The sequence below is a fragment of the Cyprinus carpio genome, chromosome B9, assembly GCF_018340385.1.
Source record: "Cyprinus carpio isolate SPL01 chromosome B9, ASM1834038v1, whole genome shotgun sequence".
Taxonomy (NCBI): Eukaryota; Metazoa; Chordata; class Actinopteri; order Cypriniformes; family Cyprinidae; genus Cyprinus; species Cyprinus carpio.
Window position 1 is genome coordinate 9,155,611 of NC_056605.1, and position 25,603 is coordinate 9,181,213.

The 25,603-nt window shown below is 37.1% G+C and overlaps 1 protein-coding gene and 1 pseudogene across 1 annotated transcript in view; both read right to left on the reverse strand.

Annotated features, from left to right (window-relative positions):
- LOC109075793 overlaps positions 1 to 13,765 on the reverse strand; it is a 124,216-nt pseudogene extending 110,451 nt beyond the window's left edge.
- Positions 1 to 25,603, reverse strand: part of LOC109105473 (unconventional myosin-XVI-like) — a 736,220-nt gene that overhangs the window by 344,455 nt on the left and 366,162 nt on the right.

Below are 25,603 nucleotides of genomic sequence, written 5' to 3' on the forward strand. Positions count from 1 at the left end.
TGGTTAGCTCGTCAATAGCGCAGTTTTTCAATATTGCGGTAATTGCTTCAGCCCTATTTCTTTCATTTGATTTTGTTGTGAATTATAACATTCTTGACAGGTTTTCGAATTTTCACCCTCAAATATTTCTGCAAATTACCGCTAGCCTATATCTGCTTCCATGTTCTGTAGGGGTGCTCTGATTGATCAGCTACCAATCACTATCGGCCGATAATCATATTGGGATGATTGATCGGCGTTCTCTAAAAAGGCCGATCTCAGCTGATGATGCTGCCGTGAGAGGTTTGGCATGTCATGCAGCGGCACCGTCTCAGTCTCTGTCCAGTGCGGGTAAAATAATTATAATGCTGAAGGTGATGTATTCACCTTCATTTTTCTTCAATAAATAACTTATAAAGTAATTTGAAAACCTTGTGTGTGACGTAATTTCACAAACAGCGTGAGTGAATCACTGTGTGCTCTCTCACTCTCTCTCAAAATACGCAAATGACTTCAAATCACCACACATCACGTCTGTCTATAAGAGAGCTGCAGCTGCACAGTTGACAGGAATTGTCACTTGCAGAGTCGAGGTAGTGTCACATCATCACTAAAGTTTATAAATTGCATTTCTTTATTCTTATTCTTGTTTAACATTCAGAGCTCGCATTCTCTCCTGGAGACCATGCGCTCATGCACACTCACAGCACACACACATAATGCCAGGTTCACATTACTCCGTTTGCAGTGCATACGTGGTGTGTATTTTTCCGCGATCGTGTTAATGTATTAAAGCCTTCACACTGCCCACGGTTGTGGTCCAGCAGTGCGTTCAGGAGCGGTGCGTCTGCAGCAGTGCAGAGTTTCCGCACAGAGTATATTGCTGCGCTGCAAGCGAAGAATGAAAGTAACAATGCATTGTTTGCAGTAAATATGAACAAGGATTGACACAAAAATGTAGTAATTACACCATAAATGCATATTATTAAAGTCTACTGTGTTTCCCATTCAACACATATGGCTTTTTGGCTAGGTTTAAAGGGAAAGAGCACTTTTAGATAAAGAAGACAATAATAGATGGCACTCGTGGAGGTAGGAAAACAAAGTTGTTTATGAACTGTTGGATTGCTTGGAATTAATATTTAAATGCAAAAGAAAAGGCAGTAGAGCTGACTATTTCTGTCAATGATAAGTTTGTGATAATATAAGAAAAGCAGTTTAAATGTTTTGCCACTTGCTTGAGCAACTTAGTATATAAATCTACAAGTAAATGCAAAAGTAAAAAGCATTGAATAATGTGTTGCTTATATTTATTGTGTTTAAACATGTCTGTTAAAGATTCTATTACTGTACTGTTTAAAAAAAAAAAATTCAATGCTGAAAAGCATTTTCAGTGACAATGTTTGGATTTGGAATCAAAATAATGGATACATGATGTGTTTGTGGTAAACAGCCATGGATCAGTAGCGGACTCTTGTGTGAAAGTTGCTCCCCCTCTCACTAGAGTCACCTAAGAGGGGAATTCCCCCCATTTTCAAAGATGAAATTCAGGCCCTGAATAAAATGTCTAAAAATCCTGATTGGAGTATCACTATAAATAGTTCTAAATGATAAAAAGAAGGCTTTAAAAAGATCAGTATCGGTGATCGGTATCGGCAGATACTGCTTTCTGTGATTGGCAAATGGTGATCAGCCTCAAAAATCCTGATTGGAGCACCCCTAATGTTCTGCGTCATTCAAACAAGTGATAATATCTACAGTTCTACAGTGATGTTTCCCTTATGAGATTGCCCCACTTATTAATAACGTTAACATTGTAATTCACAACCTGAACTAGTTGTATGCTATTTAAGAGTGCAGATTTCTAGATTTCAGAGGTTTTGTACATGTCCTCTAACAGAATGTAGCCTGCAGGAAGGATTAGTTCGGTAAAACAGATCTCTGGCAGAGCATGTGGCCATACTCCACTCAGGAGAAGAAGAGAGACTTGGGAAGACAGAAGGAAGAAAGGCTTGTCTTAACTGCCATGTTCTAGAGGCAGTCCTGAGGGAGCTCAGGGAGTCTGTCTGGGCCTGTGTGGACACAGCTTGTAATAGAAATACAGAGCCAATCCGACATACAGATCTGCGACAGAGGGAGTGAGATGGACAGTAAAAGATAAATGGGGAAAGAAAGATTCCTTTGGTACGTGTGTATTACAGAGTGAATCTCTGAGACTAAATCATCTCTCCTAGAGAGAGTGTAACACACAAGACTTCGGCTCCAGCAGTGGATGAGGCACGTAAGCGCACTGAGAGAGACGGTCCCCTCCTTTAACATCAAGTACAGCAGAAAGAATCAGGAGGTCACAAATTGAATTAGACCGGAAGAAAGGGCCAGGCCTGGACCCTGCAGGAAACAGCACTCCAGAGATACACAATTACTGCTTGTTTGCTTTAATGTGTGTGGGGCAAGACGTGTGTGCCTCTGTGTGTCATATTGATGTGTTCTGTTGCAGTGTTACATCATAGCCAGCCAATCACAGCTCATACATGTGACTTCATTCAGTTTAGAAAACAAATAAAGGAGTGTTGCTGAAATATAACATGACTGTACCATTTATCGAATATTTATCAAACTGGCTCAACAGTGAGGATTTTCCCTCCTTGCTAGCAGTTCAGATTTCTTCAAATTCCCTGTTAACCTTTTCACCAGCTCAAACATAAATGTGTTATTATGAAATTAAAAATTATATTTGCATTTATAAATGTAATATGTCTCATTGTAAATGTACCTTTTTTTTATTACGTATTACTGTTGAATTTAAAAATATTATATAAAAGCAGAATTTTAAATCAAATTTGATGCTTTCTTTACAAAGAATATTTGTAGCTAAATATTATACAGCAATACAATTCATGAACACCTTTCCTAAAAAAATAATAAGTCAGTTTTGACAACATTCCAAATGTCACAGAAAACCAAATGTTTAAAGTAAGCATAAAATGGAATTTTATATATGGTTTCTAAATGCATCTTTTCTAAATGCATCTAATCTTATTGTTGAACTAAAAACCCACCCAAATTTATTTATTTATCTTTTTTTTTGTCTTCAGTTACACTGAAATGTACGGTCAAAATATGGAAGAAAAGATATGCTGCTACTTCGAGTTCATTGCGACCAAGTTTCTGGCCCAATAGGGCAAGTTTTGTCAATCAGTATGAAACACTCTCATACTGGTCCTGGGCCAGCGTGCCATCCTTAATGTTGAGCCCTGATTTCTTGGCAGTAATGTACAATGGATTCAGTTCATTACAGTGACAGTGCTGAGCCAACCACCTGAGTTCACACAAAATCTATACGCTCCAAGTAACAGGCGATATACTGTATTGAAAAAAAAAAACAAAAAAAAAAACAGCCATACTCTTCTATAAACCCAAATGTAAGTTGAGAGTGTGCTAAAAGCAGCAGTTCTGAAACAGGAGGCCTCAAAGGGAGCCACAAAATGGCTTAAAATCATTAAAGAAGACAAACCCAGCTTGTAAATAACGAGGGGAAAAAAAAGCTAAAAATCTACATGTAAACTGAAATTTTTTCTTTTTTAAAGGGGTGGTTGACTGCTTTTGTTCTAGGCTTGATTGTGTTCATGGGGTACAGTCTAACATGTTAATGCATTAAAAAATAATAAAAAAAACATTATTTTTCACATAATTTACCTTTATTCTACACCACTCTGTTCCTTCTCTGATGATTTCCTGGTTTTATGACGCCCCTCCCTCAGAAAAAAGCAATAGGCTCAGATTGGTTAGCTGGCCCAGTGTGTTGTGATTGGCTAAACTGCCTAGTGCAGAAACATCACGCCTCTCACCTCAATATTCAATATTCAATTGTCAATATTGCTTATCAGTCTGAGCCCAAATGAGACCCAGAGAATATTAGTCAAGAGGGTCGAGCAGAACCTGTGCAAGCACGGCTCTTATAGGACATTTCAGAATGGTATGGACATTCCAGATTGGTAGCATTTTTGTAACAGTAAAAAGTGCTTGCCTGCAAATATTGCTTGATACCATGGCAAATGCATGAGCGTCCATGTTTAACGCTTCTGTTAACTATGTGAAAAATATCTGTCTGTCTATACACAAAGTGAGAGCTAACGAGTTGATGAGAGAGAGATAGAGAGAGAGAGATGCAGAGCAGAGCAGGGGACACGAGGAACAGGATTAAGAACCACTGCTTTAGATTTTAAAACTTCCATTAGAATCGTTAGAAGACAGAATCATGATTCATATATGAATAGATTTTTTCGTACACCCCTAGATTTGACAGCATGGCAACAACTCTTCCTCTTCTCTAAAGCAGCGCAACATGGCCTCACCCCCTTTATTGCATGTTTCTAGGGGCGGGGTTTATGTAAATTTCAGGGTTTGTGATGTCACCAACCCGGGAAGTAACTCATTGTAGTCCTATGAGCCATTTTTTGTAGGCATTAGACTGCCATAATTTTACATTTTTAAACAGTGTCTCCGTTTGTATTGAACTTTCAGCATCGTAAACTAAACTAAAAAGTAACAGTGAGAATAAAAAAGTAAAATTACATTCAACCACCCCTTTAATTTATTCTCTCAAAACCATCATTATGATCTTGTAAATCCTAGATATGGAATTTTAAAAGTGTAATTTATAGACCTGGAAAAGTCATGGAAGGTAAAATCTTAAGAAGTCAGGAAAATTTCCAAAGTGAACATAAATTGCTAATAGTGAATAAAAACTATTTAAAAGAAAAACTTTTTATAATCACAGATGATAGGAAAACACAAATTCAGTATTCTTTAAAAGAAGGATTTTGGAATTTAATCAATTGTTTATAATGATTATTTAAACACTAACCCTCCTATATAATATTATAATTATATCTGTGTAAATAAAGTTTGACCACTAGCAGCTTTGGCATTACACCAGAAGTACCAATATCACAGTCTAGATTCAGGCCTTTGATTATGAGGGGCCTTGGAGTCAAAAAGGTTGAGAATAACTGGTTTAATAAACTAGCAAATGCCTTCGCTTTGAACTTGTTTCCTCATTGAGCTCCTCATTATGAAACGAGCGAATGCCTTCGCTTTATGACCATTCACTACAACAGAACAAAAGACACTTCCCACATCCAACTTCATTTATCTTCCATTTCATATCTGTCTCGTCTCTAAATGGGAATTCACAACACATCGGTAAATATGCCCATGTGTGCACAGAGCTGACAGTAATTGCTTGTCGTTTTACAAGTGTTCTAGACAGGGGAAAACAACGATCACACAAGTGCCCTATGGGCCACGAGCACATCTCTGGCCCGTGGAGCGGCAGTAGAAAAGGATCATGATCCTTGGCTTTGTCCTCTGGCTTTTTAGTGAGCCTCTGTGCCGTGTCAAAAAGGCCCCAGGGCTGAGGACGATAAGCCAACTCCAGGGATATAGAGTGGCATATGAGCCTCTAAGCCAAAGAAGCCTCGTCCGCCAGCCCTCCTTTCACCATCTGCCCTTCCAGGAAAGGTTAAAGAGGACTCGAGCAGGAAGCATTGATTTCAATGATTTGGAGACCGGTTTAGTTGGAAAGGATTAAGGAGGTACCTGCTGCTCTGGCAGTGGCAGGGCTAAATGAAAGGTCTGGTTACTGTGTGTTTATGGCCATGTGCTTGGTTTCCGTGCCTAGATGCAGGAGGACGATCCCCACAGTAAGATTATTCTCTACCTGAGGAGAGTAAACACTCACACTTGCCAGTTTCTTTCTCTACTTCGGGTTCATCTAGTGTGGGTGGGCGAGTTGGTGTATGGGTAGGTGAGGTTAAGAAACATTTCCATAATAGTAATAATGCTTGAATGTGCCTGTACAGTGGAGAGGAGATTTCTCATGTGGATTGTGGATGAATTGCTCATGTTTGGAATAGTTCATCCAAAAGAGAAAATCATTTTTCTCATCCTCATTTCCTTCCAGAGCTTTTGTTCTTCTGTGAAACATAAAAAGAGACATCCTGAAGACTTGCTTCCATGTGATTGCAAGGAAAAAGGACCCAAATCATGATTCATCAGTATCTTTCACGCTAAAATTTATCTCACATCTAGCAGGAAGAAGGGTATAACCACACAAATGCAAAACGCCCATGGTCTGGGTAATCGTATTAATGTGTAAAGATGAAATTGTATATGTTGATAAATGTTATCTGTTTTTATACTAAGCAATACCAAGTTCCCAGAATTCCCTGTAAGACTTTATTTTTTGTTATATTTTTTCATGTCAATAATTATGTTTCTTCTTATTTTTGTTATCAGTTATGTAGTGTTTTATAGTGGTTGTCATTAACATTATATCAGTTAATGAAATATGTTTTAATGTAAATAAATGATACAATTTTGCCACTGTTTACATACAAACACAAGCAAAATCCACATACTTAGGTGGCCTTAAACATGTTAAGATGAAACTTTGCAATTTCAACAATTTCAAGATTTCATATATATATATATATATATATATATATATATATATATATATATATATATATATATATATATTGTATTTTATAAAAAAAAATATGCCTATGTAGCTACAGATGGCTAGTGAGATGTCTATAATATGGGTCTGTATAAATAATGTTGTTAATTAAGCAAAGATTATTAGAGTATGTTTTCCAAGAAAATACCATTTTACTAACTTTCTGCTTCAGTATTTCACATTTAATTTCAGGTGTTACTAGCTGTTTCTTTGCTATTATTTGTGAAATTTACTACAGCAATTTCTGAGTGAAAACGGCTGCAAAGTAAACCCTACACCATTTTTTTTTTCAGTGACTTTTTATATCCCACTTCAATAAATAGAGTCAACTGTAAGTAGTTTGATTGCCCTAAAATGTAAACAGCGCTGACACAATCAAAACCTTAGTATGCTTATTTCATCTTCACAACCAGCCTCACACAGCAAAATTGCAACTTGAAGTGGGACTATATAATTGTGGTAGGTGAAGGGAGTGTGTTCAGAAAACCAGCTTGAAAACAATCACAATTTCACCATTCCATTGAGTGCTGCTAGCGCCACAGTAATGACACACTTCACCTTCAAGATCTCTTCATGTTTATATGATGGATCTCTACCAGATGCGAACCCGCCCTCTGTATGTTAATCACCACTGATATTCAGCACCAAAAGTGCCTGTTCCCGGATGCGAACACGGGGCAGCACGGTGGAAATCGCTGTCTTTCCGTCTCATTAATTTTCCTTGCAAACAGAGATCCGGCAGGTCCATGGCTCTTTAGTCCCATACATATTTAATGCCCCGGGGAAGAGGATGCAGAGGGCCGGATTCTGCTCCCTCTGCAGTCGCCATGGCTTAGGAAGTGAATAAAGTGCCCTTACAAAGTCTCACTGTCGTGCTGTCAAGAGGGCAGCATCTCGGCAAAAATGTCATTATCTCCCCACTTGTGTGCAACAATGTGCAGGCCATGAAGGTGAGGGGGCGAGTAAACACACAGGGAGAGGGAGAAGAGGAGGAAAAGGCGATTTTAAAAAGGGAAAAAAAGAGACAACGAGAGATATGATTGTTTTCCCCCAAAATATAATTTCACTTCAAGAAGAGCAGGGGTCATTAAACTGACGTTCCACAATTCAAACAAAAAGAGCAGTGCTTGTGCAAAGGTCACACGAACATAAGAACCGATTTGCAATTTAGATTGTGTTAAAAGGCTGCCAACTCCCCAGATTCAGATTTTTATTTCATTAGGACGATGTGATTCTTCCAACACTTTCTAGTCTGCATTCCACTTACTGATTAGATGATGAAAAGGAGGAGGACAAAAGGAGAAGACTTGTGCTTCACATGGAACTACAATACCAAAACACCAACAAAACAAGGTATCAATTTCAGTCATTCCCTATGGACCAATTATAACTAAAGAATTTAGTATGTTGATTACAAATGTCTCCTTGTTAAACAGTGAAAGGGCTTCAGTGTATGCTTGTTCAATACAAGTTTCTCTTCCAAGCAGAAATTACTCTACAAAGCCCACTGTATAATACTTGATACGCAAAGCACTGTGGCCTCTAATTTATAAAAATTAACAAAACTTTGCTGAAAACCTGTTGTACACAATCTGCTACATGCCTTCTCTCTTTGATGAGACAATGAAATGAACAAGTAAACGTAAGAATATTAGTAATATTTCAACACTGAATATTTACCGGACTGAAGCAACTTATAGTTAAATTGATTATCCATAAATCATTTTCAGATTTTTATGTTCAAATGTGAGTATCAAATATGATTTTGAGGAATATTTATTCGTTTATTCCCCCCACCTCACCCTTCCACAATAAAACCAAAGATTTGATCATAAAACTAATTAAACTAAACTAAAGCATTTAAATATAATCTTACTAAGACATATTTTTGGGAGATACTGTATGGTGGCAAGTGATATTCATATGCATTTATTTAAGTTTAATATTCGTTATAAAAACAATTGTTTTTATTGCACTGATTTGCATTACAAGCTATCAGAGTTTTAACTTTTTGGCAATATAAATTTCAGCAACTGCACCAAATTGCATATTTTTGCTTAGTTTGGGTCTCTGTATAAAATTGAGGTGCTTTTACCAACCTCCTAGAGCATAAGCTCCATATTCTTACTATATCATACTATATTAGCCATGAAAGTCTGATTTATCAAATATGATACTCAGCAAAAACACAGATGCAATTTTAGACTGTTTCAATAAATGAGAAAAGGAATGAGAAAATGAAAAAAATAATAAAAAAATCAGACAATTTTTTCATATGCTAGACTTTATAGGGTTAATGAATTCAAGTGTCTTCTAGGGCTGCCCCGGCTGCACCTGGGGCGGAACCTGGTCATGTTCAAGGGAAGACACCTGGGCCCCCTTCACATCCACTAGAAGCTGTCAATCAACATCAGTCAATCAGAGTCATTCTAACTGACAAAAAGCCTTGTAAAAACAAGCATGTCTCTTCTAAGCGCTCCTGGGAAGAAGTAGTCTAGGTAGCCAGATGTTTGACTAAAGGCATAAGATCTGGTTCCCACTGCAGCATATCTGGCCAAGAACCTGGCTGATTGACACATAAAGTGACCAGTCACAGATTGTTTTGTTTATACCTCCTGTTGAAGGTCAGAATCATCTCAAATAGATTGCATTATAATAATAGACTATAAACATGTATAGACTTTGTTATCAGAATTTCTGTCTAAGAACATAATGAAAACAAAGTAGAACATGGTTCTACTTGTGTATAATTGCCTTGTTAACACAACTTTTTGCAGGTGGACTGAAAAAAAGGATGTTGCTTAAAGTTGGCCAATCAGATTAGAGCTTGCCAGTTTTGTGTGCAGTATGCATCAGATGGTCAGTGAAGGGACTGTGGGCGGCCCTTGCAGCCTGAGGCTGAAACTAGGGAAGAGGTAACAAAACAAATCTCTCTCTTCGTTTTCATGTATTTCCTCAACTCCCTCTCATGCATGCATATGCACACATTTAGACAGATGGAGGATTATGAATTTATTTCTTCCGGAAAGTTGCTTTTCTGCCTTAGGTTGTCTACAGGCTTTTGGATTTTGGACTGGGAAATGGAAGAGTAATTTTAGGAAGTGTCTAAACAATCTATGGATTAATATGGATTATGCATTGGATTTGTGTACCATCTGAAGTCTAAATAGTTTATGTATGGCAGGATATGTACTGAGCATATTCCATAGTAATGCTTCAGTTTTTATTTGTAAATTAAACCTTTAAAATAAAAAAATAAAAAAAAAAACGAAAACATGCAAAACAATATATTTAAGTATTTATAATTAAGGAAAAAATTAATACCCCAAAAATTTAATTTGCTGAAAATGTACTCATCCCCAAGATGTAGATATTTATTTCTTCATATGAACAGATTTGTTCAGGATCCACAAGACTCCAGGCCATCAATGAATGTTTTGTGAAGTGAAAAGCTAATTAACAAATCCATTTTTACAGTGTTTTACCTTTAAACCATCAGTTCTGACCAAAATACAAGACCATAATCCATAATAACTTTTCCTCCAGTGAAAAAATCCCCATCTCCTGTTGTCCTCTCACACCAACATCCACCACCATATTGCTGAGCAACTGGTGAGCAAGTATGTAATGCTAAATTTCTCCAAATCTGTTCTGATGAAGAAACAAACTCATCTACATCTTGGATGGCCTGAGAATTCATCAAATTTTCATTTTTAGTGTGTATGAAAACACTTTTTAGCCATGACTACATTTACAATATCACACAGCAAATTGTATTAATCAAAAAAAATATATTTTCTTTAATGCTAAACTATTAAAAATTAGTTGTTATAACATAAAATGCTATAGAGCTTTGCAACATCTAGATGTGAATACAACATTAATTAAATATTTTAGACTGTTACTAGGGAGAAAATTAGTAGAAATATGGATTGTTTTTGTACTGCATTTTCAGGTGTGATTATGTGTTTTATTCAGCAAACGCTGCTATGTATTTTGTGCTTGTTTCAGCACCATGGACAGAGACCAAATCACTCTCAAATGTAAACCTATAGAAAACTAAACAAATACATATAGGAAGCAAGAGAGAGAGAGAAAACAGAAAAACAAAAGAGATAGATGCAACAATCTGCTGCACACCCACTGAAACACTGTAATGTACTTTACAAAGTGTCCTGCAGTCAGTTTGGCAGGACATTTTGCCCTTGTTTTCTCATCCCACATCACAGGAAATATAAACTCAAAACTGTAATCGTTTGGGAATGGCATGTTTCATATGCTTTTCTGTGCTGTGGTGGCTGCAGCTGCTCAGTAGTCGAATACTACAAAAAACAAATCTGTTAAGGTACAGACTAAAAGCAACAGTCCTATTTCATGCGTGTGCAACAGCAACATTATTCATCACCGTGACGGAAGAGGAAAAGAGAAAAAACCTGAACAATGACTGGAACAGAATAGCCTTCCGGGGATTACGCAGAAAAATCACTGCTGCGCTATTAACGTTATTGAAATTCCATAAAGCACTGCGCCACCTCTCTCTCACTCTCTCTCACACACAATCATTGTTTTCCTGTAGCTTCCTAGATCGCAGTTTCAAATGAGAGGACATGCCCTCAGCTTCATCCTTCCACACTGAGGTAATTGCCATCTTTGAGAGGAATCCCTGTGGATAAAAACATCTTAAACAAACCTAAGATGGTTTGCTGGTTTAAGCTGGTCTTTTTGCCTTGCTAGCTGAAAAGTGCCGGAAACCAACCCCCTAATTCTGCTCTGAGTTAGCAGAGAACAGCACACAAAACACTTTACACTGCAAGGTACCAAAATGAACCACTACACTACCATGGACATGTACCATGTTATTATTTTGAGTACCATGGTATTTGCATGACACTTATATATAGTGATGTCACTATATATAAGATTCCATGGAACTACCATCTGATACTGTACCAAGCTGTCACTTGAGCACACTCACAATAACTATATAGTATTCCAATTTGATGATTTTTTTTAAATATATAATAAAAACGTAATTAATCAAATAATATCTGACTTTTTTATATTGTATATTTATAAAAATGCTGAAATTTCTAGCTAAACTGGGAGCTTTGAGTTTAGTTTAGATGTTTTATTCAAGCTGCATTTTTGTGTAGCTTGCCCATCATTTCTCATTTGTGTCATGAATCATCCATTGGTAGGCTTTAGTTGATTAGCATAATATTTAGGAATCACACGAACACATCCCACAGTAAAGACATACTGCTGGACGTTCCAATAAGCTCCTTTCCATTTATCCCAAACTTGTGCATTCAAGGTGCCCAAAAAATCCACCTCCCGTTAATCCACAAGTGCGCGCGCACCGTGTATCCGCGCGCGTTCTCGCGCGCAGATGACAAAACAGCGGATTGAACACATGTAAGAGCTTTTTTCATATGCTTAACGTGAAAGAAATGTAACAGCATACCTGACGAGCTTCTGTTAGAAGCCGTCAACAAACAAACCAACACCATAGGGAAAGGCAGCATACGCCTACCGTGCACTCTTCCATACACGTCCGCACCGAATATACATCCGTTTCATATTTCTGAACCAAAAGCTCAAACTCTCGGTATTTCTCCTGAGCTCGTCGGTCGTAGCGTTGGTAAGCCTGAACGCACTGGCTGCATCCCGACGCATCAGCCATGTCCAGGCTACAGGTCAAATTGTCCGGACTCGTAAACCCGTAAAACAAACCCAAAAACGAAGTAGGAGTTACAAAAAGAAAGATAGAAATCGCTCAGGTTCCACTCGGAGAGGCCCGAGCACACGGCTTCCGCCTCGTCAAAAGTCAAGCAGTTTTTGGAGAGGCTGTCAGGATGACAAGTTTCAAGTCTCCACAGAGGTTTGGTAGAATTGCCTATAAAAATAAGACTCTGCTCTCTCTGATGGCTGGGTGAAAGTATATGGTTCGTGTGCTCCAGCCGTTTGTCTCGCGTCCTCGTCAATTTCGCCTCGGCGCAGAACCACAGATGATCAGAGAGCAAAACGGTGATAAACAAAAGAGAGGCTAAAGACAGTCGCCATCTCTGGGCCCTTTCCGAATCGGTAAATAATGGCTTTTCGTCCTCTCGGGGTGCGAAGCAGATTTTTAAGCCTTCATCTTGCTGCCGACACGTCCAAGCACCCCTGGTCATATTTCAGGAAAGAGCAGCACTGGCCGACTCCACCGCGACGGCTCCTCTGCCACAAAATGCATTGATTTGAAATGTTTTCTTCCCGTTCAACAGCGCTCCCGGCAGCTGTATCCGACTCTCTGGGCTAGATGAAGCCACGCGCGGTCATATCTCCGTTATTCCGCATGGCTCGCCGGAGAAAAAGCGCTTTCTGTGTGACAACATGCCTCCTCTGTTCCCGTATCTCCTCAAGGGAAGGCGAGACGCTGAACGAGCTGCTCTTTCCCTATCTGGGCGGTTTGCCTTCGATCTTCTCTGCTGTTCATCATCATCATCATCTTGGGTCCTGTGTTAAGTTGCCGCCATGTTCGTCTTGAAACACTTTTTGGGGTGCTGGGTCATTTGCGTCATCTCCATCCTAGCGCAGTAACACAGATCTACAGACTACAGGCGATGGATATCCGCGCGCGCGCACCCGCACTCACACACACTCACTGGACGTGTCAATATGAGAGATCACACATAATAAATACACATTTCCCCGTACGCGTTTAGATCTCAAAGCCGTTCACCCCCTTGCCCTTCCTCTTGTCCACATTCATAGTCCACTCATCTTCAGCATCCCGTCACGTTTTCATCAAAAGCAATCCGTTCTACAAGCTCCGAATAGAATAAAAGACGCAGTGTGGACGTTTAAAGACGCGGTGGCGTTAAATAACAGCGTTTTGGCAGTGCGTAATGTCCTTTAAATGCGCAAAGACGGGAGGAAAAGGACATCACAACATGTTGCGTGAAGGAGAATCAGCGTGTGACAGAGATGAAACGACATTTGTATGTCTCGTTCATCCAGTTCAGGCTGAAGTTTATTAGTATGCAGCATGTAACTGTGTGTAAGGAGCCGGGCACAAGGAGAGACATCTGGGCGTCAAAGCAGCACGTTGGAAAGCGAGCGCGGAAACGTGAGGAGAGTGTGTGTGTATGAGAGAGAGGGGGAGAAAGAAAGACTGAGAGAGAGACCGATACTGTACATTTGTCCTCTAACGGTCTAACCTTGTGCGCATGGCCCTGTTTGATCCCGCATTTGAAAGCAAACAAAGTGTGCATGCAGTGCACAATCACCACGCGCTTGGCTTCTGCGTTTCTGCCTGTATTATGGTGTTGAACGTGAGGAGAGAGCAGAGGCTGGCGTGTAAATCAGTGCTTCCCCCCTATTTACACACTTTAAGTCGCCAAATCACTGTCAGGTTCTATTGCTTGGAGTAGACCAAGTATACAGTCCTTTATTTAAAATCGCACCTCCTAGACAAAACTAGACGATTTTCCTGAACCAAAGTCAAATGTTTATATGATTGCATTAATATTATTAAAATATTAACTAATATTATTATTTAATATTAATTAATATTAATTAATATTTACAAAGTAAAATAATTCAAATTATGGAACATGCCCCCTTTATAACTTTAATGCTCCAATATTCTAAATCAATAATGTTCTGTCAAATGATGATCCTAAAATGTTCCAGCGGTGTACTGTTTTTATGGTTACCATAAAGTTATCATTATTTATCAATTTATTATAGATTTACATATCCCAGAAATGTCAGTATTTTATTTTAAACTTATATGGGTATCAATTGTCATTTGGATAAATGTGCTAAGGGCAAGACAATTCAAGTTGCACAAGAAGAACCTCAACAGATTTCATCTACAAAATATGTTATAAAATGTACAGTATAAACTAATGAAAGAAATGGCAGAAGAAGTTAGATTTTTTTTTTTTTTTTAATAAGTAAACATTTTTAAATATAACAGCTATGAGGTTAAAATACCCCAACGCCTGAGGCAAAAGCCCCCAGGGGCTACAGACTTTAGCCTGGAGACACAATGTTTTGCCTTTCTATCAATAAAAATTAGGCTATGAGGAAACTGACATACAGTACGTTCAATAGAAGGTCCTATATAACATCACATTTTTCTAACCAGATGCTTTCCAGACTTTTCTGTCAGCAGGAACTTTTCTGAGAAAGACATTTTCATAGCTGCATTAGCTTATCAATTAACAGCAATATGCAAATATAATATACACTCTCTCACACACACATACACACACACACATACATATACGCACTGTACTGTGCAAAAGTCTTAGGCCATTATTTTCACTGGCTAAAAAATGGTTTTAAGTCAGTTATTTCTATCTTTTTGCTGTAGTGGGTCAGTAGGAAATATCAGTTTACATTTCCAAACATTTTGCCATTAATTGTAATAATCCAGTGAGATTTCGGTTTGCACAAGACATCTGACAACAGCCAGAGGCACCAGTTTACTGTCAGGGATTTGTTGTGTTGTGCTGCACCACATCAAATGTAGACAGCATAACTGATTATAATGAGTTCTATAGTATTTTGTAATGCTGTGCCACTCTTGTCCAGTGTAGACACGGTGTAAGACTTTTGCACAGTACTGTTTATCTAACCACTTTTCATAACCTCTTAAATTACAAAAATTGAAACATAAATACATCTTGAAATTATCTCTAATTATATAAGATATATGTTAATTTCTTATTCATTACAATCTGCAACATTTTAATTATTAGCTATTGTCATGGATCAAATCAGTTTCACATTGCATAAAGACAAACATGTGTTGAGCAAAGTGCTGTGGTGGTTTTGTTGCCATTTTGTTTTTCATCGAAAAATAAAAACAAAAAGCCCCAGGAAGCTTTTAGCCCCATTGAACCTAAATGTAGTTAGGGAAGACACAAAAAGATGTTTGTTTGGATGTTGTTGCACTTGCTATTGTCAGCACAGCTCTCATAATGGCCAGATTATATTACTGATGAACCCTTCCCGGGTTAAAGATTTTAGAGGAAGTGCTTATCACTCATTAGAGAAAGTCAGCTGGCAGAGCTAGAGGAAATCAAAGATTCACATGGAAATAATGAGGATTAACAGTGCCAAGACTGATCATCTGTCGCCGATCCGAACAGAACTTACCTCCTCCCACTGCAATACTTCATGGACAGAGAAGGCATAAAAAGGCCCAGCCTACAGGAACACATAGACATTTCCTTGAAGGAACATCTCATCTGTAAATATATTTTAGTTATATGTCGCTTGTGACAAAAAAAATAACAACACAAGTTAGTGTTCCCCTGTTTTCCAAAATTTTTTATTGTCTCCCTAAGGCTAGAATCTCATCTACTCAGTGGAAAATTGACTGTTCGTCTTCTAGAATATTTTTAGTGCTCTCGCACAAAACTTTCAGCACACGCATCAAGAGATCTAAATTATGAATTGTGAGACAAGCTGGGGTGAAAATTGAGCACAGCGTCTGCATTAAAATCAAGATGATGAGTAGCACCTGTAGAGCTCATCTTCATTTTGATGGTGTTTATGGACTTATCATTACACCAAGGGTTTGGTCTTGCTGTCAGCCAATCAATAAGTTATGGCAATGTTATCTCATGTCCAGTGGGCAGTAAAATCTAATGACATAACAGCTCAATGAGCCCCCTTCAAACAAACATTCTCTAAAGGGCCGGCTATTTCACTGCCGGACGCCACACACGGTGACGTGTTAGGAAGGGGGAGGGCCGTTTCCCCTTACCCATCTGTCACCAGTTACTCGTTCCCTGTCAAACTTTAATATGGGAAATCAATGTAATGATCCCAAGAAACCCCCTCTTTCAAGCAGCTATTCATTTGCTGCATTATTTTATTTCATTTTTTCAGATGACCTCAGGATCAGCTCCCATCGACATAGCAACAGAGTAACCCATAAGACCTGACAGAACACCCTGAGGGTACATATATGCAGTTGTATCATTTGTCAAACAGAACCAAGGATTCTGTAGTCCTGTGGACTGTGTGTTTGGGACAATTGTATTGGAATAAATGGTAGTCAGACATATTAAGCGAATGAGATGACTTCACCTGCAGGCAATCTCTGCCCAGAGCTTGATTCCTGCCCAAAGACAATGAAATATGGCCAAGCATCTCTAACAACTTACTAGACCACAGCAAAGGCATTGATCTGTTTTCCTTAAAGGGATAGCTCACAAAAAAAATGAAATTCTCTTAAAGGCATAGTTCACACAAAAATCTAAATTCTGTCATCATTTACTCACCCTCCTGTTTTTCCCAAACCCATAAGACTATTCTTAATCTTCAACACATAAATGAAGATATTTTTAATGAAAACTGAGAGATTTCTGTCTCTCCACTAAAAGTCCAAACACTGACAGTTCAATAAGTACAAAAAGTGATTATACAAGAAAGGCGAGTGGTTTAATTCATTTAAAATCTTCTGAAGAGACATGGTCGTTTTATATGATGTATAATTTAATAGATAATTTATTTCAGGCTTTTATTCACAAACAGTATAAACACTCATCAACACACATACATAGACCACATCAAATGTGGTAAGAATTCTTGATGTTTTAAAATGTCAAAGTATAGATTACTTGGACTTTCAGTTGAGGAACAGTTTCTCAGGTTTCATTAAAGTTTTCACTTGAGTTTCAAAGATGAATAGAATCTTTTGGATATGGAATGAATGAGAGTGAGTTGGCTGGTTGGTGTTTTAATGCTATTGTAGCTTCCTTGGATATTCTGTTAGAGAGTAACACGTTGAAACAATTTCTTCCAAAGCATTTTCTGAGTAGTATCATTTCCTAAGAAAACTTAAACCAGCTGCATTCCTCTGCTTGTAAACAAGGCACAGCGGATCTCGGTTCAACGTCAGGACAGTGGTTCCTGCATCAGCAGCACCACATGCATGCGTCGTGGTACTGTTGTGAATGCAAATCGAAGACTGACACGGAAGAGAAGAAATTGTTGAGTTGTTATTTTTTGTTTTCTTTGAGCACAAAAAAGTATTTTGTAGCTTCATAAAATTAAGATTGAACCACTGATGTCACATGGACTATTTTAACAATGTCCTTACTACCTTTCTGGACCTTGAACATTTTAGTTGCATCTATGCAGGGTCAGAAAGCTCTCGGATTTCATCAAAAATATCTTAATTTGTGTTCCAAAGATGAAGGTCTTATGGGTTTGGAACGACAGGTAAATTAACAGAATTTTGACAATTTTCATTTTTGTGTGAACTATACGTTTAAGTTGTTGATTCTGGAATGCCTTCTTCAGCACTGTGCATACATTACAGCTATGTGATCCTTGCAGTTAATGAAAATAAAGATGCATCTTTCACATTTTAAGTAAATTATGAATTTATTTTTGGGTACACTGTCCCTTTAATTGAGTAAACATTGGCTGTGATACTGTATTGTTACACGCTGTACTGCAAAAAGAGATAAGATATTACACAACAACATGTGTACAGATCTAGCAGAGACCGAATGTTGTGTTGGGCACATGGCTTTCGTTTATTATGTTTGTGTCTCTCACCGTTCGGAAGTGCACAAAGGAAGCCTGAATCAATTAAGGAGCCGGGTATCATAGGGGTTCTGTAATTAAATGCATTGTGAGTCTCAAGGTCCCCGCACCGCCCCCAAGGCCCGTGTTAAATGAATGAGCAGATCATAGAGTTGATAAATGAATGCAAAATAACATGGAGAGGGTCAGGACAGGGATGCCGACTTTGGCTGCTTATAATATATCAGTTTCACTTTCTTTGCAGGTTTATCCAAAACATGTCTCATTTAGTTAACCCAAAAAATTAAATGTACTTACATCCATGTCATTTCAAAGCTGTATGACTTTCTTTTTTCTGTTGAATACAAAAAGAGATTTTTTGCAGAATGTTCAAGCACCGTTCACATTCACTGTATAGGAAAAACAAGCAACTTGGATATTTGACTAACCTTCTCCCTTTGTGTTCTGCAGAAGAAAGGAAGTCATACAGGTTTGAAACAGCATAAAGGGTATTGAGTACATGATGACACAAGTAACCCGGTGGAAATGTCTGAAGCCACAGGCACAAGATGCTTGTGTTGCTATGAAACAGAATGTACAGCCTCCCTGCTCTACAACAATTTGAAAGGAACTTAATGAACTCTTCACAGCTTTGTGACAGAGAAGTTTCCATGCAGGCGTAGTCATGTGTTAATAAGCACATGCAAGGTGAGTTATCAAGTTAATCTTTGCAAATGCTCAGTTCCTTTGGGCAAAAAAAGTTTCAATTGTCAGTTTTCTAGATAATGATTATTGGTGTGGAGTCACACGCATTCAACCACACACTCACACTCACACTTACACACACACACACACACAAACAAACAAACGCAGGTGGATAACATTCTTCAATGTTTAAGATAATTCAAGATCCCTATAAGGTAAAAACAAAACACACACCTTCTGACTGGTACAAAAAAAAATCCCCAATCTGCTTTGGCAAATCTCATGAAACACATCCAGGTTAAATTTCAAACCAACCCCAGTAAGTTTGGTAACTAAGTAAGTAACCAGTGAAAGTTTGCTAAATTCGTTAAATTGTTTTCAATACACATTTACCCACAATTCTCCCTATACTACTGTAATGTGAAGTTTTTTACTTGCAAATACTTAACTTGAAGGTACAATACAGAATTCTGAGCTCTCTACTGACACCAATGGTTGAAACATTAAACTGCAGGTTATTTATTCATGTATGTATGTATGTATGGTTTGTTTGTTTTATTTTTGTATTTTTTTTTTTTTAGAAAGAAGTTGATTATGTCTGCCAAGGGCTATTCCTGTTGCTCATGGGTAGAGCATTGCGTTAGCAGTGCAAAAGGTCATGGGTTCAGTGCAGGGAACATACTTACTGGTAAAAAATAATGTGTAGCCTGAATACCCTAAGTTGCTTTAGTTAAAAGCCTTTGATAAATGTAAATGTATTAATTTCATCAAAAACACAGTAACAACTGACATGTTATGAAATATTACAATTTTAAACCATTTTTATTATTAGGGCAGTTTTAATTAATAAAAAAAGTTAAATCTTTACTGTCACTTTAGATCAATTCATCCCTTATGAATAAAAGCATTAATTTAAAACTTTTGAATTGTACATACAGTACATGTAACATAACGTTTTTTGATTGTGTAGTGGCAGAATCATGTAATGTTCATCTGATCATTAGCCAGCTCTCCTGGTGGCAGAGTCTCAGAATGTTGTCTGTTCTGTTCATGGCTCGCAGCGAACTGTGCTGCAGTAATTTGTCGGTGGAGACAGTGAGCATTCCAACAGAGCTCGTGAAAGCTCAAAGCTCAGCTATTTACTTCTCGAGATCTGCGGGAAATATCTGAGGTGTGACTTTTGACCTGCCATCCTCACAGCTTTCAAACACACCCTCACAGCATTATCACACGACTTCCCCTGTGTCTCACATCACAGCTTTCAATAACTAAATCGCAAGTACATAAGCACACTGTCCTGACCCTGGGCTGCAGTTATGTTATGTACCTGCTGATTTCCTTTCAGACGTACACAGAGTGTGTGTGTGTGTGAGAGAGAAAAAAAAAGACATTTGTAAACATATTTGAATAGGCTAACATTAGACAACCGAATGTAATGGCCAGGGACCTTAATTTTCAGGCAGTTCTGCATTTCAGATCAATGACACAGCACTTATTTAGTTGAAATAAATAAAAAAGTATCTAAACAATGCAATTCAATGGCTTGAATACAACTTTTCTATTATGAACAAGTTTGTGATTACTCAATTAATATTCACTTCTGATATTGGGGTATAATGATATTTTGATATTTCCATAAAGACAAAAATGTCAGGCTGACACAACTGCCCTGATATTTTAATGAAGAAAGAAAAATCATTAAACAAATAAAATTCTTGGAAAGTAAACCTTGGCAATTGGCATAGTCTTTTATCTTTCCTTTAGAAAAACACGAAATAAATAATTATAGAACAAAAATACTTCACTGCTTATTATTTGAAAAAAGTTCTTTAGATATTTGCTAAGAGAGAGAGAGAGAGAAAGAGAGAGAAAGAGAGAGAGAGAGAGAGAGAGAGAGAGAGAATTTTGACTTTGAAAAACACTGAAAGGCTTTTTTCAAAATAAAGTCAGGTGTATGGAAAATAAATGATGATAAATAAATGATGATAAACATTAATACTTTTTTTTTTTTTTTTTTTTTTTTTTACCGTACAAAGCCAGGTTTATTTATTTATTTTTGCTATAGGGAAGTCAGGAAAAACATCAGGGCATTGAACCCGGGCACATGTGGACAACGTGTTTGCCACTCACTCCAAAAATTTTATGTTTTTCTTGAAAAAAATCTATTTCTCTCTCTCTCTCTCTCTAAAAATGAACACTAGTGACAATACAACATCAACAAATTTCATTCCTTTTCACACAAAGCATGATTACAGGGGCAGATTCAAAAATACTTATTTTCCTTGCACAACACTAGCCTACTGTATATCATCACTTTTCTGTTGCATGTGAAAAACATAATACGGCAAACGAAACAAAAGCTTAACAAACAAAATCCTGCTACTCGTTTGATCTGCGCAGCGCGGACCGTTCAACAGCTCGTGACGAAAACAAACTGGTCCACAGCGCTGCGAAATCCAGTGAGAAGCGTGAATTCACCGCAGAATAAACAAAGATTACTGCGAGATCTAGTGGGAAGTATTCAAATTCTGCACAGAAATCTGTGTTATAAACAGATCAAACGTCGCTGACGTAGAAAACCGTAAGTAGGCTAGTAACGCTGTCTATAACCATGATGTTGTCGCGAAATAGTCGAATTATTACATTATTCATTTCAGGGATTGTACAACCTTTTGAGAGAGAATTCAAACAATTTACAATGACTTACACGCATTTCATACAACTGTTTCCATCACTTTAAAGCTCCAAAATGATCCAATTTTAATGTTATTTTCAATGGGATTACCAAAGGTGAAAAAAACAAAAAACAAAAAAAAAACAAAACCTTCAAATCACCTTCATAACCTGCAGATGCCAGCAGAGGAGCTTATTAGTATATATATTGGCTTATTAGTCATTCATTTATACTTTTTACTTTATATTTTGAAATTATAAAATAACAATTATAAAATCACTACAAGAAAATATCAAATCATCAAGAAATCAGATTTTGTCAGAGTTTCACTCTTTTTTGTGTATGAAGTAAAAAAACAAAGTGCTCTGAAAAACAAAATCACACATACTTAATCGAATTGTTGGTCAATTATAGGAGAGTAATTTAATAAGAGTACAATATATATCTTATACATAAAAATTAGATTTTGCACGTTACTGAGTTCCCAACTCAAGCTTAGTTCTATACTGTCAAATAAACATGAAACAAGAAATTAACATGTAATATTTTTAGTACCTGCACTTATTAATGCAAAACCATAATAATTGTATCTTGTCAAATAAATGTATGTATGTGTATATGTCATATCTCTCTGAAATTAAAAGAATACTGCACATTGTAATCTCTATGAGTTAAGTCTATTTTTATCAAAGCACTTGTTAGTAATACTGTTAAATTGGGGAAAATATGTAAATGATTGCATTGCAGGCTGATTTAAGGTGTGCCCCTACATTTTCTGCTTGTGCTTCTAAAAATATTCAGTGAGGGCTACAGTGCTGCTCCTAGTAAAAAATAGTTAGTCTGGAGCCCCGATAGTGCATGATTTGTAAACTTAATCATTTGGACGTTTGCATCACATAAGACTTTCTTTTTTTTTTTTTTTTTTTTTTTTTGATGTAATAAACTTGCTTGGTAGCTCACCTGGTATACCACTGCACTTGTGATGTGAAGGCATGAGTCATATGAAATGGAATAGTAGCTTAAGTCAAGGCTCTTTATCTCACTATTACTAACAGTATCGGTAAGGTTTAGTGCAGGATTTAGTGTAAAAGGTACATTATTTTTAAATGCAAAACACCAGACATTTCATTTCCAAACTGCCGTGATGCGTGCAACAACCAGTGTAATAAACGGCAGCTAGATTCATGTTCATCTTTCACCGCAGGCACATTTTTTCCAGTGAGCCTGGGTTTGTACATTTCAAAAAGAACTTGCCACATGTTTTCTTTTGTGACTAGATTTGTACTTTTTATTATCATGGACACTCTTCTTTGTCAATGACCCATAGTCAATACTGTATGATGAGCTGATGTTCTCTGGCTACGCAGCCTGCGGCTTTGGAGGCCCCTGACAGTCTGACGCCTGGGGCAATGACCCCACTCACCCGCTCTATAAACCATTCCTGCCTAGGAGTATTTGAGACTGCATGCCCTGACCAATAATATGAAACAATCAAAAACAAGTTATCACAAAATAAACAGTCTGTTTCCTGATTTCAATTGTTTATTCTTAGTGTAAATGATGAATGTGCACTAATAGCTGCAAGCTAAGATAAAAAAGCAGCAATAATTGAATGTGTTCGAAATCCATTTTCTTTTCAATGCTGAGTCACTATTGTTAGATCAGGTATCACCCCTGCATTTAATGTCAATTGGTTCTGTCCATCTCTTGGTCATGTTGCTGTCAATCACACCCACAAGCTCCTCCCTCCTCTTTGTGGATTTGAACATATGCCTCCAGCCAGCTCGACTTCCCACGTGCCCATTTCTGCTTCCACTTCCCCGCCCTGTTATAAACATACTACATATGAATATCAACACACGCATACTCACACCCCACGACACCTGAAAGGTGGCCAATCAACAACATATGTGTGTGGGGTGTGCCAGAGCCAAAGAGGCATCTCTTTAATTAGCCGCCCGCTGCTTTCTGGCAGTGAGGTGATGGCGGGAAAGTGCCCGTGTTCACGTGTCCCCCATCTGAGCTTCTCACCGCAGTCTGGAGTTTTCTCCTTTTCAGACAGACATGAGTCAGACCCACCAGGAGAATTAGTGATTTGCAAACATGCAGCTGAGTAATGCTGAGACGCCTGATGGAGGGGAAGAGCCATAATGTTTGTATCAACTCATGCAGTGCATTTACAGTATGCCTGCCATAAAAATACTTTTAATGAGTGGCTTACAATGAGAAAGCTGAACTTTAAAAAATAGGTCAGGTGGCTATAACTTACTTAAGAAGACAAGTTGATGTAAAATCTGCCAAAAGTATATATATATAAAAAATGACCTATTTAGATTTTTTTATTTTTTATTTTTCCTAGCTGTTAAACAATAAAAGCTTGAACAGCCAATTACAATTCATATAATTTTAAGAAGCATTTGAAGTGACAGACAAAATGCATACTTATTAAAGAATAATATATGGGAATTAATATAGTTATCTTTATAGTTATAATTTTTGGTGTTAACAAGCCTCAGGTAAAACTGTAAAAATCATGCTGTCAGAAAAACTGTCTACTGAGCAGACTGTAAAAATTAACCTCACAGCCTTTTTTTTTCGCAGAGGCTTTAAATTGTTTATTGTGCATCTCGTTCTGGACAGCAAAGTGCTTGTGGTCTTGAACTGTTGAAGACAACATCACACGAATACTTATAACATGAACGCCTTTGAGTCAAATAAATAAACAAATAAATAAAACTCAAGAAACTCTGTAAGAAGCACACACAACAATAACACCACAACCATATTAAGTATTTTTAAAAAGGGATAGTGGTACTGAAAAATATGATTAATGAGTTGATACCTGTTTAACTAAAACATGCATTAAACTACTGCACTCACTGATTCCCATGTGGGAAATAAATAAACAAACAAACAAATAAGTAAATAAAAGTATATAGTAATAATAAAAATGTGCCTCAGGCACATTGAAAAAAAAAAAAAAAACATGCCTGTGACGACATTGTGCAAAATGCTTTTATATTTCTTCTTGAAGACGTTGCAAAAAATTAAAAGTCAAATGAACAGTGAGTGTATGGGAGACCTAAGTAGCCATGCGTTGCTAGTTTTTATTATTATTATTATTATTATTATTATTATTATTATTATTATTATTATTATTCTTCCTGTGATCTTGACAAAACAAAATATTTGTTTTCTTGTGATCTCCATTTAAATACTCGACCTGTATTTTCAAAATGCATTAGTACAATGAACTCTAAATATAAAAATGATTTAAAATTAACCCATTATTTAATTCTAATCAGTAACCTTTTCGAATGGATCCAGACCTTGAAACTGTTTGAAAAACAAGTTGTTATTATTATTGTTACTTTATGTTTTGTTTACACTACAAATTATGTTGTGATCACGAGAAAATAAATATTTTGTTATATCAAGATCACAGTAAAAACTTTTTTTATGACAAGATCAAGAGAAAACAGCTTGTTTTCGAGATCATAAGAAAATTGAGTCAAGATCACAAGATAATAGAAACAAGGGGGAAAAAATAATAATGCTTGGTCTCTTAGGGCTTCCAAACTGGCACTAAAAGCATATTCAGTTTATCCAAAACAGATGAATGTGAATCTGGCAACATTGTATCATGTTGGCTGTTGCACATATGCACATTTGCCGAACCAAGTCCTAGCTTGTCCTAGTCCTTTGCTGTCATCTTTATTATCATGACCCATGATTCACAGGACTCATAGCCCAAGCAAATCCCGTACCAGGTGAGCTAAAGAGCAAGTTTACCATCTCAGAAAAGCCATATACATATGCAAATATGTCATGTAAATGTTAAGGAACAGCATGAAAATAAGTCTTTATTAATCGATAAACCACCAGTGTAACTATAATTTGTGTGAAAAAGAAGAAAATTTGTGGATTTCTGCTTGAAAATAATTGCATGTATAGGCATGTTTTTTGAGCCTATGTTGAATATTAAAGTAGTACTGTAGTACTATAAACTTCCACAATTTTAGAATCAGAAGTGTAAGTTAATCCCCAAAAAAAAAAAAAAAAAAAAAAAAAATATATATATATATATATATATATAAAAAATAAAGAAATAAAAAATAAAGAAATAAACTACAAAACGGAGTAAACGTTTGGTCATTTTTAGCATTATTTACTTGATCAAAGAA